The sequence below is a fragment of the Erpetoichthys calabaricus genome, chromosome 13 (genome assembly GCF_900747795.2).
Source record: "Erpetoichthys calabaricus chromosome 13, fErpCal1.3, whole genome shotgun sequence".
Lineage (NCBI taxonomy): Eukaryota > Metazoa > Chordata > Cladistia > Polypteriformes > Polypteridae > Erpetoichthys > Erpetoichthys calabaricus.
In genome coordinates, this window is record NC_041406.2 from 9,714,055 (window position 1) to 9,728,289 (window position 14,235).

General features: G+C 43.8%; 1 protein-coding gene across 2 annotated transcripts in view; it reads right to left on the minus strand.

Annotated features, from left to right (window-relative positions):
• Window positions 1–11,820, minus strand: part of snrka (SNF related kinase a) — a 141,254-nt gene extending 129,434 nt beyond the window's left edge. For both annotated transcript variants that reach the window (XM_051935643.1, XM_051935642.1), the window contains exon 1: window positions 11,579–11,820. The gene's annotated coding sequence lies outside the window, so the exon portion shown is untranslated. The remainder of the gene's footprint in view (window positions 1–11,578) is intronic.
• Between the last annotated feature and the right edge of the window lie 2,415 nt (window positions 11,821–14,235).

The window sequence follows — 14,235 nt, forward strand, 5'->3', positions numbered from 1 at the left end:
TTACAAAGGTTTCTCTAATAACCAATCAGCATTCAAACATGACTATTGAGCAAAGGGAGTTTACACACATGAGAGGGAGGTCAGTGGATTGGTGAGGATGCAAGGAGTAGAGTTGACAAAGGTGGACGAGTTTAAATACTTCAGATCAACAGTACAGAGTAATGAGGATTGTGGAAGAGAGGTGAAAAAGAGAGTGCAGGCAGGGTGGAGAAGAGTGTCAGGAGTGATTTGTGTCAGACGGGTACCAGCAAGAGTGAAAGGGAAGGTCTACAGGACGGTAGTGAGACCAGCTTTGTTATATAGGCTGGAGATGGTGGCACAGGAGACAGAGCTGGAGGTGGCAGAGTTAAAGATGCTAAGATTTGCATTGAGTGTGACGAGGATGGACAGGATTAGAAATGAGGACATTAGAGGGTCAGCTCAAGTGGGACGGGTGGGAGACAAAGTCAGAGAAGCGAGATTGCGTTGGTTTGGACATGTACAGAGGAGAGATGCTGAGTATATTGGGAGAAGGATGCTAAGGATAGAGCTGCCAAGAAAGAGGAAAAGAGGAAGGCCTAAGAGGAGGTTTATGGATGTGGTGAGAGAGGACATGCAGGTGATGGGTGTGACAGAAAAAGATGACAAGGACAGGATGAGATGGAAGAAGATGATCCGCTGTGGCAATCCCTAACGGGAGCAGTTTACCATTAGGGCACCTAACGGGAGCAGTTTACCATTAGGGCACTGAAGGAATGGCTACTGAAAATGGGGCTTTGTAGCCATATGTGAATAATAAATTTAAAATCAGTCATTTTAAGCAGTAATAGCCATTAGCAACACTAGGAACGTTTTGGCTAATTTTTAAAATCAGTTTAATGGTATGTTGACAGGTAGTGTTTACTGTACAAATCCATCCATTATGGACAACTCATACCTCTTACCCTTCATCCATGCTATACAACTGATTTTATTTATTTGGTAATAAGTACACAATTGGTTAAATAAAACCCTTCCCTCATCTCCACATTCACATTAATTTCCCAAAACAATTTTCAAATCAAAACAGTGTCCATAAAAACAAAGGACTGCACATTCATATCATAAAAATGTGTGGGCCTCAAAATAAAGCGAGACTAAGTGACTGATATCACCCATAGGACATACAAGACCTGCCACTGAGCATATAAATACGTCTGATAAATAAACCCAAGTTACTGCACACGCATAATATATCAAGGAACGGATGTAAGGCTGCGTCCGCTTTCATCTGCAAAAAGAAGAATAGTGTTGTTAAAAAAAAAAAAAGAAAAGAACAAAGCTTCGGCTGTTCAGCATTCATCTTTAAGTCACCCACCTGATGTAGGCTACCCAGACAAAATGCGGCATGTCTATTTGTAAGCTCTTGACCAGTAGGGGGCGGCCCCGAGCTCCAAACCCCTGACAAAACCTCAAAGACGCTAGTCCTGGGTTCATAAGAAATCTTCTTTGCAACAAGACCTGTTCTCACAAAACACAATTCTTTTTCTCTCTCTTCCCTTCCTTCACTCCTTTCAGGCCAGCTCTGTCTCCTTTTTTATCCTGGATCCTAACACTGCCCCTAGGCCATCATAAAACAGGGGGGGGGTCTCTCATTTGGTGAACCCAACTGGGCTGCCCGTTCAGAAACCATACTAATTACGGAGCCCTGCGGGGGTTCAAACTGGAGCCATGCTAGGGGGGGCACCGCTGCCTCATTATTCTGCGGATGAAATGTTCTTGGCAGAAAGTCCCAAACCAGTCCAGTCATTTTATGTTCATCGCTAACTGGGACAAAGAATAGCAACCACCTGGGCTGGGATATGCATTCAGGCCATACCACCCTTCCATAATGGCATCTCAGCTGGGTAAGGGGCCACTCTCTATCCCAGTTGGGATGCCAGTCCATCCACTACATCCATCACAAACTTTATTTTCTTTGTTCAGTGTGGGATTAACCTTCAGCTTTTTTATATTCTATTACAGAAAATTACCTGAAGGAGGGAAGGAGCCTAATGTGTAAAGGTTTGCCTTCATATTTCACATTTTCCATTTTCCTAATGGATCCAATGGCCAACAAGCTGCTCTCTTATCATCAACCAAGACAAAAGATTTTTTCTTTTTTTTTGTAATTCTTTGTGTGTATTTGTGAGCAGCTGTTATTGTTTGTTTCTTATAATATTTCCTAAGCTTCTGTAAATCTTCTCTCTTGGGACAAATAAAGTACAGTATTGCCCCCGGAATCCGAACGTCCCAGAATTCCAACAACTTGGAATCCGAATGAAAAATTTGAGCAAATTTTGCCCCAGAATCCGAACACTGCTTTGGAATCCAAATGCCCAACACGTTGTTCGTGTGTGTTTGTGCGTACGTTTCCCCAGCGCTCAGGCCACCATTACGATTTTTCGTTCAGTTTGTTGTTTGATTTTTGCTGCTAATTTTATGCCTTTGTGCCTGTTTTGTGTTATTTTTTTTATATAATAATAACAACTTGTGTGTTATTGCCATGGGTTCTAAAAAGTGTAGTGAGGAATATAAGAGTAAGAGGAAAGCTGTTTGAGCTACAATTGAAGTTAAGAAAGACCTTATCGCTTTTGAAGGTAAATACAGGTTTTTATATTTTTAATGTTATTAATTTAGATTTTTATTCAAATATTATTATTTGTTAATATTTTACCTTAAAATCCAGTGTATTTACTGTTAAAATCATTTTGAAAATCCGAGTTTGTGGGACCCAGGAACAGATTAATCCAGTTACTATTATTTTAATGGGGAAAAATTGTCTTGGAACTCGAACGGGGTTCTGGAATCGGATTAAATTCAGATCCCAAAGTATCACTGTACCATCTATCTGCCCTTAGCTTGAATCCAAGTGATGAATATTTCCAGTTGGTACTCCACACCCACCCCCCCCAAAAAATGGACACAAGTGGGCAAGTGTATGCCCTGTAAGGGATGGCTGTCCAGTGTTGTTTCCTGCCATGCTCCCTGGTACACTAAACTGGATGAACTTTTGAGACAATATGTATAAAATAAAAAATGTCATCAAGTTTCTAAATGGGCGACGACCATTTGGTTCAATGAAGTCGATATAACACGTGTGCTCCTGGAATGCCAGGCACCGCCAAGTTCCAAACCCGACATCAGAGACGCTGCAAAGGCAGAATCGCAGGCGTTCCTGGTGCTTGTTATGCAAAAGCCAAAAACCGAAGACAAAGGCTGGCACGGAGAAGAAGCTAGCGTTGAATAGCTCATTCATTTAAGGCAGCAGCTGTCCTTCTAAAATCGCTGCGACGCTGTCCACTAACCCGCAACATTTTTATTAACCCATTCTTTGCGCCCCTCGCATCAGACCAGCAGTTAAAGCGGACAGCTGTAGAATTTTCTAATTCACATCTACTGTACATTAGAACAATGGTGACAAGAACAGGCCAATCAGTCCAACAAGCACCTCACACACACTCACACAAAAGCACAACAGTGCCGTCAGCACCGAGTGTGTGTGTGTGTGTGTGTGTGTGTGTATATAAACAGCACAGTGGAGTTTTGCAGCCGATATTTATGAACAGGACCTTCAGTGGTTAGCGACTAAAACTGAAACCTTGGCAGACAACCATAGAATAAAAATATTTATCCTGTCACGTTTATTCCCTTTTGGATTCTTCCTACATCCCCACCTCAAAACCCAATAAAAAACATTCTACTCTGCCTTTACGGTTTTATTAGTCGCATAAATTCAGACTTTGCTTTTTTTTTTTTTATTATGGTATATTTCTAGGCCATTCTAAAGGTGGGGTGGTGGTCAGAGGAACCACCTCATAACTCCAGGAGACTGGCATGGGTAATCACTGCTCATGTAGGGTCTCCATTGTCTTCCTCATGTAGGGTCTCAATCATCTTAGACAAGAACCCTGGCATGGGTGATCACTCCTCCTGCAGGGTCTCCATCATCTTAGACGAGACCCCTGGCATGGGTGATCACTCCACCTGCAGGGTCTCCATCGTCTTAGACGAGACCCCTGGCATGGGTGATCACTCCTCCTGCAGGGTCTCCATCGTCTTAGACGAGACCCCTGGCATGGGTGATCACTGCTCATTCAGGGTCTCCATCGTCTCAGATGATTACCCTGGCATGGGTGATCACTCCCCATGTAGGGTCTCCACTGTCTTAGATGAGAACCATGGCATGGGTGATCACTCCTCATGCAGGGTCTCCATTGTCTTCCTCATGTAGGGTCTCAATCATCTTAGACAAGAACCCTGGCATGGGTGATCACTCCTCCTGTAGGATCTCCATCATCTTAGATGAGACCCCTGGCATGGGTGATCACTCCTCCTGTAGGGTCTCCATCGTCTTAGACGAGACCCCTGGCATGGGTGATCACTGCTCATTCAGGGTCTCCATCGTCTCAGATGATTACCCTGGCATGGGTGATCACTCCCCATGTAGGGTCTCCACTGTCTTAGATGAGAACCATGGCATGGATGATCACTCCTCCTGTACGGTCTCCACTGTCTTAGATGAGAACCCTGGCATGGGTGATCACTCCTCCTGTAGGGTCTCCACTGCCTTAAATGAGAACCCTGGCATGGGTAATCACTCCCCCTGTACGGTCTCCGCTGTCTTAGATGAGAACCCTGGCATGGGTAATCACTCCTCATGCGGGGTCTCCACTTATTCAGTCAAAAGAGCCTCTAAGGAGGTCAAGGACCGACACTGGACAAGAAGACCCGACTCACAATCAGAGTTTCAGTTCATCCCAAAGGTGTTCGATTTATTGGGTTAAAGTCAGGGCACTGGGCAGGCCACTCAAGTTTCCCCCGGTCAATTTATGGATCTGGCTTTTTGTACAGGACCACAGGCATGCCGGAGCAGAAAAGGGGGCCTGTTGCCACAAAACTAGATGCTCACAATTGTCTTTGTATGCTGCAGCAATAACAATACCCATCACTGGAGCCAAAGGACAGAGTTCAAACCTCTCCATTATCAATCCTCCACCAAACTTTACAGTAGGCACTAAGCAGGTCAGAAAGTAGCAAACCTATCAAACCCTGATTCATTCCTGACTCCAGAGGACATGTTTCCAGTGCTCCAGACCCCAATGGCAGAATGCTTTACACCACTTTACCCAATGCTTGGCTCGGCATGGCGGTCACAGTCTCATGTGCAGCTGCTCAGACATGCAAACTCCTTTCCTGAAGCTCCCAATTCTTGCGCTGATGTTGCTAACAGAGGCTGTTTTTAACTCTACTGTGAGTGATGCATCAAAACATTGGCGATTTTTAGCACACTTTGCACTTCAGCACTCTGCGTGTTTGTGTGGTCTTCCATCTCGCAGCTGATCTGCTGCTCCTCAATGTTTCCACTACTTACAGCTGACCAGAGCAGATCTAGCAGAGCAGAAACTGCCTGTACCGACTGTGAGCTAAGATGGCACCCTGACGACAGTGATACATTTAAAGTCATTGAGCTCTTCAGTATGACCCATTCTACTGCCAATGGCTGTCACTGGAGATTGCAGGGCCAGCTCGGGGCTCGATTTGAAAACTCAATCATCTGGAGTGGCGTCCACATTCTTTTAGCCAACTAGTCTACAGTTGTGGCCTAAAGTTTTGAGAATGACACAAGTATTGGTTTTCACAAAGTCTGCTGCTTCAGTGTTTTTAAATCTTTTATACTGAAGTATAATTACAACCGCTTCATAAGTTTCAAAGGCTTTTATTGACAATGACATGAGGTTTATGCAAAGAGTCAATATTTTCAGTGTTGGCCCTTCCTTCTTTATCAAGACCTCTGCAATTCGCCCTGGCATGCTGTCCATCAATCAACTTCTGGCTCAAATCCTGACTGATGGCAGCCCATTCTTGGAAGAATCAATGCTTGCAGTTTGTCAGAATTGATGGTTTTTTGTTTGTCCGCCCGCCTCTTGAGGACTGACCACAAGTTCTCAATGGGAAGTTTCCAGGCCATGGACCCCAAATGTCAATGTTTTGTTCCCCAAGCCACTTAGTTCTCACTTTTGCCTTATGACCCGCTGCTCCATCATACTGGTGAATGCATTGCTGGTCACCAAACTGTTGTTGGATCAAAATTGCAAATATGGACTCTTTGCATAAACTGAATGTCATTGTAAATAAAAGCCTTGGAAAATTATGAAATGCTTGTAATTCTACTTCAGCTTATCCTACAGAAACATCTGACAAAAAGATCTAAAAACTCTCAAGAAGCAGACTGTGTGAAAAGCAACACTTGTGTCATTCTCAAAACTTCTGGCCATGACTGTAGCTCAATCTATACAATACTAGCTGTCCCCTGTGGCTCCACCCGTGAAATTGTGAAACAGGACAAACTTTAAAAATCAATAAACGAGTATCACTAGCTAAGCGGAGGCCAGGTGCGCTTCAACATGTGGCGACAGGTAGACTGACACGAATGGAGGCTGGCGGGTGAGTGAGTGAGGAGAGCCCTGCCCGGCTCACCACTCCTGACGTCAACGCTTCCCCCTCCACTCGCCCTGCAGCTTCTGTCTTGGATTGGCGTGAATATATTGCTCCTGCAAGCGAACTATGATTCTTAGTGCGATGAGAGAAGTTGCAAAATCAACCGGAATGTTCAAGCAAATTATAGAAAAAAAATCCAATCTAAATCCGTTAAGTAGTACTCACGTTCGCTAGCTAAGCGGATGTAAGGTACACCCTGAGGCTGGCACGTGAGTGAGTGAGTGAGTGAGGAGGGCCCCCCACCCCGGCCTGCAGCCTCACTCTCAGATTCACAGAAATAAATCAGCGCCACAAGCGAACTGTGATACTTTGCGCGATGAGAGAAGTGGCAAAATCAACCAGAATGGTCAAGCAAGTTATACAAAAACCCGATCTAAATCTGTTAAGTAGTTCTCTCATGAAAAGCGGACATACAGACAGACGTTGGATTTAATTTTAATTATAACAGAGCAGTCACAGTAGGCCTTCTCTCTCAGCCCACTGTGACTGCTCTGTTATAATTAGCCAAGTCACATGGTTTTTCTTCTTTTTTGGAACTCTTTTTGTGTATTTGAGGGCTGTTGCTGTTGTTGGTGTTTGTTATTATAACAGTTCTATAAAGTTAAAAGCTACATTTCCCCCTTGAGACAAATAAAGAACTATCTGTCTAGGTGTGGCACAGCATACAACGCTCCTGAGTCACAGCTCTAGCGTCCTGGCTTTGAAGTCTGGGTACATGGAGCTCCCTGTGTGAAGGCTGAACAGACATTTATTTGTCCTAAAGGTGAAATTTGTCTTTTTTCACAGAAGCGACAACGTGTAATCTTCTGGATTTATCAGTGTTTTCATCTTATTACACAGATGACAAAAAATTAAAAATATTATAGCAAACAAACAGAAGAATTACTAAAAAGAAATAAAACTTCCCACTTGGCAGTCACGGTCACAGTGATGCATTATAAAGGGCGATTTCCACCGGTATAAAGTGTTCTTCTGCCACATTATTTGCAGGCTGAAAGTCCTCCATGTTAATATGTCAGGATGAGACGCGTTGTTCATAATAGCCATCAGTTTTCTCTTTTTCACTACTGCCCCCCCCCCCCCAAATGGGTCCACAGGGGATCCCAAAACTGAGCCTGCCTTCTTGATCAGTTTGTTGGTCCAGTGGCCTCCTTTGTAGCGATGCTACCAGCCCAGCATACCACTGCGTGGAAAAAAATCACACTAACAACACAAGAGTTGTATACATCATGTGAAGGAAGAAGTCACAGTCCACACTGAAGGAACACGTTCTCCAACGAAAGAAACAGTCCATCTGCCTTTTGTAATGTAGTTCCTCTACATTATGAGGCCAGCCCAGCTTGCCATTGATGTGGACGCCCAAGTACATTCTCCCTGTGCCTATCTTCCACCCACATGCCAATGATGTGCATGGCGACTCTTGCAACAACATGTGTTATTGAAAATAACTGGTTGAGTCTCGTCCGTTTCGAGAGATGGACATCTGAGACGGAACTCCGTTAGCAGCGGTTTTATTTTTCCTTTCTTTTTCTAAAAACTGATGTATCCTGCAGTCATTCAACCCGAGGGGCTTCATTACAACATATGCAAGTGTAAGCATGACTGGCAGAAAAAAGGCTCCGAAAGAAACAGCTAAAGCTTCATCTAAGTCTACGCAGGCCTCAAGTTCAAGATATGGCCTAGCAGAGACTGACCTGGAACAGATAGGCAAAAGAATGGATCTCCCGGGATCTGATGCCACAGCATCGACTCCAAATGAGAGTGAAAGTGCGGGTGAGTTGGGCCAGGAGAGCTTGTCGATTCCAGAAGGTTAATTGAAACTGAAAATGGCCTCATCTTCCACACTGTCAACTACCCATCGCAAGCCAACGCCACCAACTGGGCTTGCTGCTCCACCTGCAGAGCTCGAAGAAGTCCGAAACAAGCAGTCCGAGCAGAAGGTAACGATCACCTCAATGATCACCGCCATAACTACCACACTTGGGGAGGACATAAATGAGATAAAGTATAATATAAAGAAGATCACAAAGGATATAAGGAAAGATATAAAGGACATGAACATGACAAATGAGAATCTGTTTCAGGATATTAAAGACTTGGAGAAACGTTTGAGGCAACCTTTTAAAGCTATGCTAGAAAAAATAGAGGAAAATGCAAGCAAGTCTGAAAATAATTGGTTATTTTTATTGGATTCACCTTTTCTAACGCAAAAAAAATGCTAACTAATATAATCTTGTGTACAGTAATCCCTCCTCGATCGCGGGGGTTGCGTTCCAGAACCCCCCACGAAAGGTGAAAATCCGAAGTAAAAACCATATGTTCATATGGTTATTTTTATATATTTTAAGCCCTTATAAACTCACCCACACTCTTATAAACATAGCCCGCACAATTATACAGCATAAACCCTTTGCATTATCTTAGATATTAGGTAAGATTCATTGAAATTATGTATGTAAACACACTGTTTATATACAGTAAAACCTAAATATTATTTTAAAGATATTGAGCGTTTCCGATATCACATATGTTACAGCCATTACGACAGGCAGGCCACCAGCAATAAATACGTACAATGCAAGAAAAATTGTATACAGTAAAATGTGTGTGCAGTGATGCTAAACTATGTACATGTAATAAGTACTGTACATAGAAAATTAATTATGTTACTCACCAATGACACGGCGACTTGTCCGATAACGATGAGTTTAATTTTACTGCGCAACAAAAGAGAGCGTTACAGCTCTTCTAAAGGAGCCTCTTCAGGCGACTGTGTAGCACCGGCGTTGTTCTTCTTCTGGCAGTCTTCAATCCAGATCCCTAAAGCAGATTCCATCCGGACTACCGCCTTATTACATCCACTTACAACTCGTTTTGCGCCCTGGTTAAAGGACACTGCGACCATAGATCTTATATTCTTTCCCTCCTTTTTAAATAAAAAAGAATCGTGGACTCATTGATTCCATAATGGCGTCCTGCAGCGGTGTAGCTGTTCCCTTCCTTCAACATATCCAAAACTTTTACCTTTTCGGAAATCGTTCCATTGGCGCTTGGACACGGCCCCTGAAGTAGTAGCAGGAGCATGTTAATGCTGAATGAGTGAGATGAGACTTCCTGGTTAACGCAGCGGAATTGAATTCTGTGCTCCGTCACTGAGCCAATCAGCACACAGGAACTTAACTGTGTGCTCTGATTGGATAGCTTCTCAGCCATCCACCAATAGCATATCTTGTATGAAATCAACTGGGCAAACCAACTGAGGAAGCATGTATCAGAGGTAAAATGACCCATTGTCCGCAGAATCCAGCGAAGCAGCGAAAAATCCGCGTTATAGATTTAGATATGCTTACATATAAAATCCGCGATAGAGTGAAGCCGCGAAAGTCGAAGCGCGATATAGCGAGGGATTACTGTATTTATCACATTAACGTTGATGTATTCATATATTGTGTGTATCATAAAAATTACATTTTGCATTATCATTATTCAGCAGAAGTGTATCAAAAAACACTAAATGTGGTGAGGACCATCTTAATAATAATAATTCATTACATTTATATAGCGCTTTCCTCAGTACTCAAAGCGCTACCCACACAGGGATAATGTGTGGGCACTGGCCAGGGGGCCCCAGGTGCATAGTGGCCCACGATGCTTCTGATGCCTATAAATGTTTCTGTTCTGCTATCAAAAACAGGGGCCCCAGTGCATTACTTTGCCAGGGGGCCTCCTATGATGCTGGTAAGACTGCTCTGCATGTGACTCCTATATACCAAGGATGGTACACCTTCACAATGCCCGCTGTAATTTTAGTATGAAGTTCCCTTTCTAGTTAGTCATTCTGGTGTATAGTTGAGATGGTGCTTGTATATAATATTTAGTAATCTTATGTAAAAAGCCAAATTTCCCTTGAGTGGGGAAAGGTTCTATCTATAATTTCTATGCACCTCTAATTATCTTCCAGATAATTCATTTAATAAGTCAACAGACGCGGCGGTTTTACCCCACAATCTTTTGGTCCACTCTTTTAAAATCTAGAGATTCTGCGATACCCTGAATGATTCGCGTGGTCATCACAGCCTTCACTGGCTCACCTGCTTTCGATTTCCACCGACTGTATTTTTATATCCTACATTTTAAAGGCGATACAGCGGAAGGCGCTATACATAAAGACCGATTTATCTGACCTCGGGCTTAATTAAGTCAGAAAATAGAATCTAATAAAGCATAAATACATTACAAACGGGAGACGGAAATACAACTATCTTTTTGCAAGTCGCCTTTCAATAAAACTTGCTAAATGTGTTCGTAGCTGCACCCCACCTTAAACATATACAGCCGATTAGCGGCATAAATAAAACAAAAAATAATCAAACTTATCGCGGTGTTATGGTACTAGTTGTTTCTAGGGTGTCTGCCGCAGGTGTGTATTACAGACACTTGACGTTTTATTTCTGCACAAAGTTGTTTTTCTGCCGATTGATTTTCCGTAGGAAGTCAGTAGTTAAGCAGCAGGATGCCCGTGGTTCTCTCCTCCTTTTGGTGTGCGGTTTAAGGTGCTTGATGAGCACGGACAGGATGAAGACGCTTGCTTTTTTTTTCCCTTCGCACGGTGTCATTGCGGTTGGCCTTGAAGTTATGCGCTCCCAGGAAGACAGCGTTTGTCTCTGCGGCGCATCGTACACCGAAACAGCGCGTTTTTGATCTTCCCCGTCGTCCTCTTATTGTCCCATCTGCGCAGGGCAGCCAACAAACAACCAACCCAACAACCATCACCACCACCCCCCCTCCTCCTGTTTTCCCCGATTTATTTGTGTTTGGCTCTCACGGGTAACTTCCCTAGGGCTGCGATCAGGTCCATCTGCAGCAGGAACGATACAAAACACATTATGAGGCCCGACCTAGTGACGATCACCAGTGGAACAACAATAGCAACTAAGAAAGAACGCAGGCGCTACAATCGATTCCGGCTACCAGCAATAGCACGTCGCTGATGAAACGCTGACAAAGAGACCAGATTAGAAATGCTCGCCTGACGCAAACAAAACACAATTTCACGTCCAAAACGCACGGTGTAACTTACCCCCTTATATCCTCGAGAACGTAAAAGTTGAATCCATAAAAAGATACAAACACACGCTGCCTGGAGCTAAGCGAGGTTCCTAGCAATCCTAGGGAACGCGAAGCGTGTGTGGTTTTCGTAGCTTAGCTGCTGTAGCACACGGCAGAGCCCAGCAGGCTCTCCCTTCCGTGGGAATGTGTGTCGCGACTCGCAGCAGCCTCCAAGTCCCCGGCAGCGCATCACTGACTGGAACTGCGGCTGTCAGCGAAAATCCGCCTCCTGCGCCTCCTTCTTTCGGCCAGTGCGCAGGCGCTTAGCAGTGCGGCCCGCCCTCTAACGTCACGACCCTGCCCCAACACAGAACCCCGCCCACAAGTCCCGCATCATCGCTGCCTTCTGTATAAAGCCCCGCCCACCCAGCCCTCTGCGCTGAGCCCAGCCCTGTTCCCGCCCATCAGAGCATGCGTAGTGACGACGCCTCGTCCATTGTTCCGCACTCCGGGACTTGACGCGAGTATTTGCTGTCGCGAGACTAGGTTGCAGATTGTGTCTCGTTAGATACGAGGACTGAGTAAGTAGGCTTTGAAGTTAAAAAAGGCGACTTAAAATATCAAGCTGATCATAAATAACTCTTTAGCGGGCATTGTTTTCTTTCTAAGCGTTATGTGTCCATATCTGTCTAGTTGTTGGCCAACATCTTGTAACAGATTCTAGGAAAAGTTATTGATTTTAGCTGCGAGTGCCTGAAATGTCAAAAGACTCGCTTTTTTTATAGTGTTGGCTATGTAATTAAAATTTGATTACAGTGCCTTGTGAGTGACAGGGTCCGTTACATGAACATGCTGGAAGCCTAAGATTACAACTCGGACAAGTCCGAATGTCTCACTTGACTTGCTGTGCCCTCAGAAGCAGGGGTGTGGGATACTAAAGCCTACTGTAATTAATAAACAGTATGGAGGACAGGGACATACCCTGGACCGTGCGGCATCTTCATAGCATAGACTTTCTTGAAAGTTTGTGAACCCTTCAAAGTCAGGGGTGGAATTCATGGGGAGGGAGCCCCCTGGGCTTGAACCATTATTTGCCAACCAAAAAATCTAGTATGTAGATAGATAGATAGACAGATACTTTATTAATCCCAAGGGGAAATTCTGTTAATGTCTGTTAAATACATGGCATGAAAAGTTGTGGCCCCTTTCTGATTTCTTCTAGTTTTGATTATTCATAGCACTTAATTATTTCTGATTGCCAAACAAATCTATAATACAATTGACAACCGAGTAAACACAATATACCGTTTTTTAAGCGATCATTTTGATTTATGGAAAAGAAAAATTGCTCCCTTATTCTCTCAATCAACCACTGAGCCAAATTAAAATGGCAGCGGACGAGATGAGACACACGCTGCTCTATTGAATCTAAACATCACTTCAATAGAAAACAAATCTGTAATGGAATTGACAACCTGAGTATACACAATATACCGTTTTTTAAATGATCATTTTGATTTATTGAAAAGAAAAAGTTCAACACCTATATTATTTCACAAGTGTAGTTTCAATAGGGCGAGGTGGGTCTCGTCTCGTCTGCTGCCATTTTAATTTGGTTCGGTGATTGATTGAGTGAATACAAACATCACTTCAATAGAAAACCTTTTCAGCAATGTGAAGTTGACTAAAAGGTTTCTCAACAAGTTGCACACCATCCCTCGAGCAAAAGAAATTCCAGAAGACCCGAGAGAGAAAGTTACTGAAATACATCAGTCGGGAAAAAGTTGCAAAGCAATCTCAAAAACCCTGGGACTCAGCAGAGTGGTGGCTCTGAGGCTGAGGATCTGCTCCAGTATCTGGAAGGTCTCTGCTTTGAATCTCTGTTACTGCCAAAAGCGATCCTACTCTGTTGGGCCCTTAAGCAAGGCCCTTAACCCGCAATTGCTCCAGGGGCGCTGTACAATAGCTGACCCTGCACTGTGACCCCAAGGGGTATTCGAAAACTAACAAATTCCTAATACAAGAAATTGTAGAAGGCGAAATAAAGAACAAAAAAAAAAACACTCTGAGAGATCTCCAAATGGAGAAAGTTCGGAACAGCTGTAAATCTGCCCAGGAGCAGCCGGCCTGGCCAAATTACACCAAGAACGCATAGAAAACTCATCCAAGATATCACAGTAGCACCCAAACAGATATCTAAGGAACCAATGGCCTCTCCCAGCTCAGTTAATGTCAGTGTTTACAAATCTATCATTAGAAAGACTGTACAAAGAACAGTATTCGTGGGAGTGTTGCAAGGCAAAAAGCATCGCTAAACAAGAGGAACATAAATATATGTCTAGCATTTGCCTTGATTACCTCCAAAACATTTTCGGATAATGTTGTTGTGTGGACTGAAGAATCAAAAGTGGAACTTTCTGGAAGACATGTGACCCATTACATCTGGTGTGAAGCTAACGCAGCTTTCCCTGATAAGAATAAAAGAGGACAGAGCCGACTATACTTCCTTAGAAGGCTGGCATCCTTCAACATCTGCAATAAGATTCTGCAGATGTTCTATCAGATGGTTGTGGCGAGTGCCCTCTTCTTCGTGGGCAGCATAAAGAAGAGGGACGCCTCACGCCTGGACAAACTGGTGAGGAAGGCAGGCTGTATTGTAGGCACAGAGCTGGACAGTTTGACATCTGT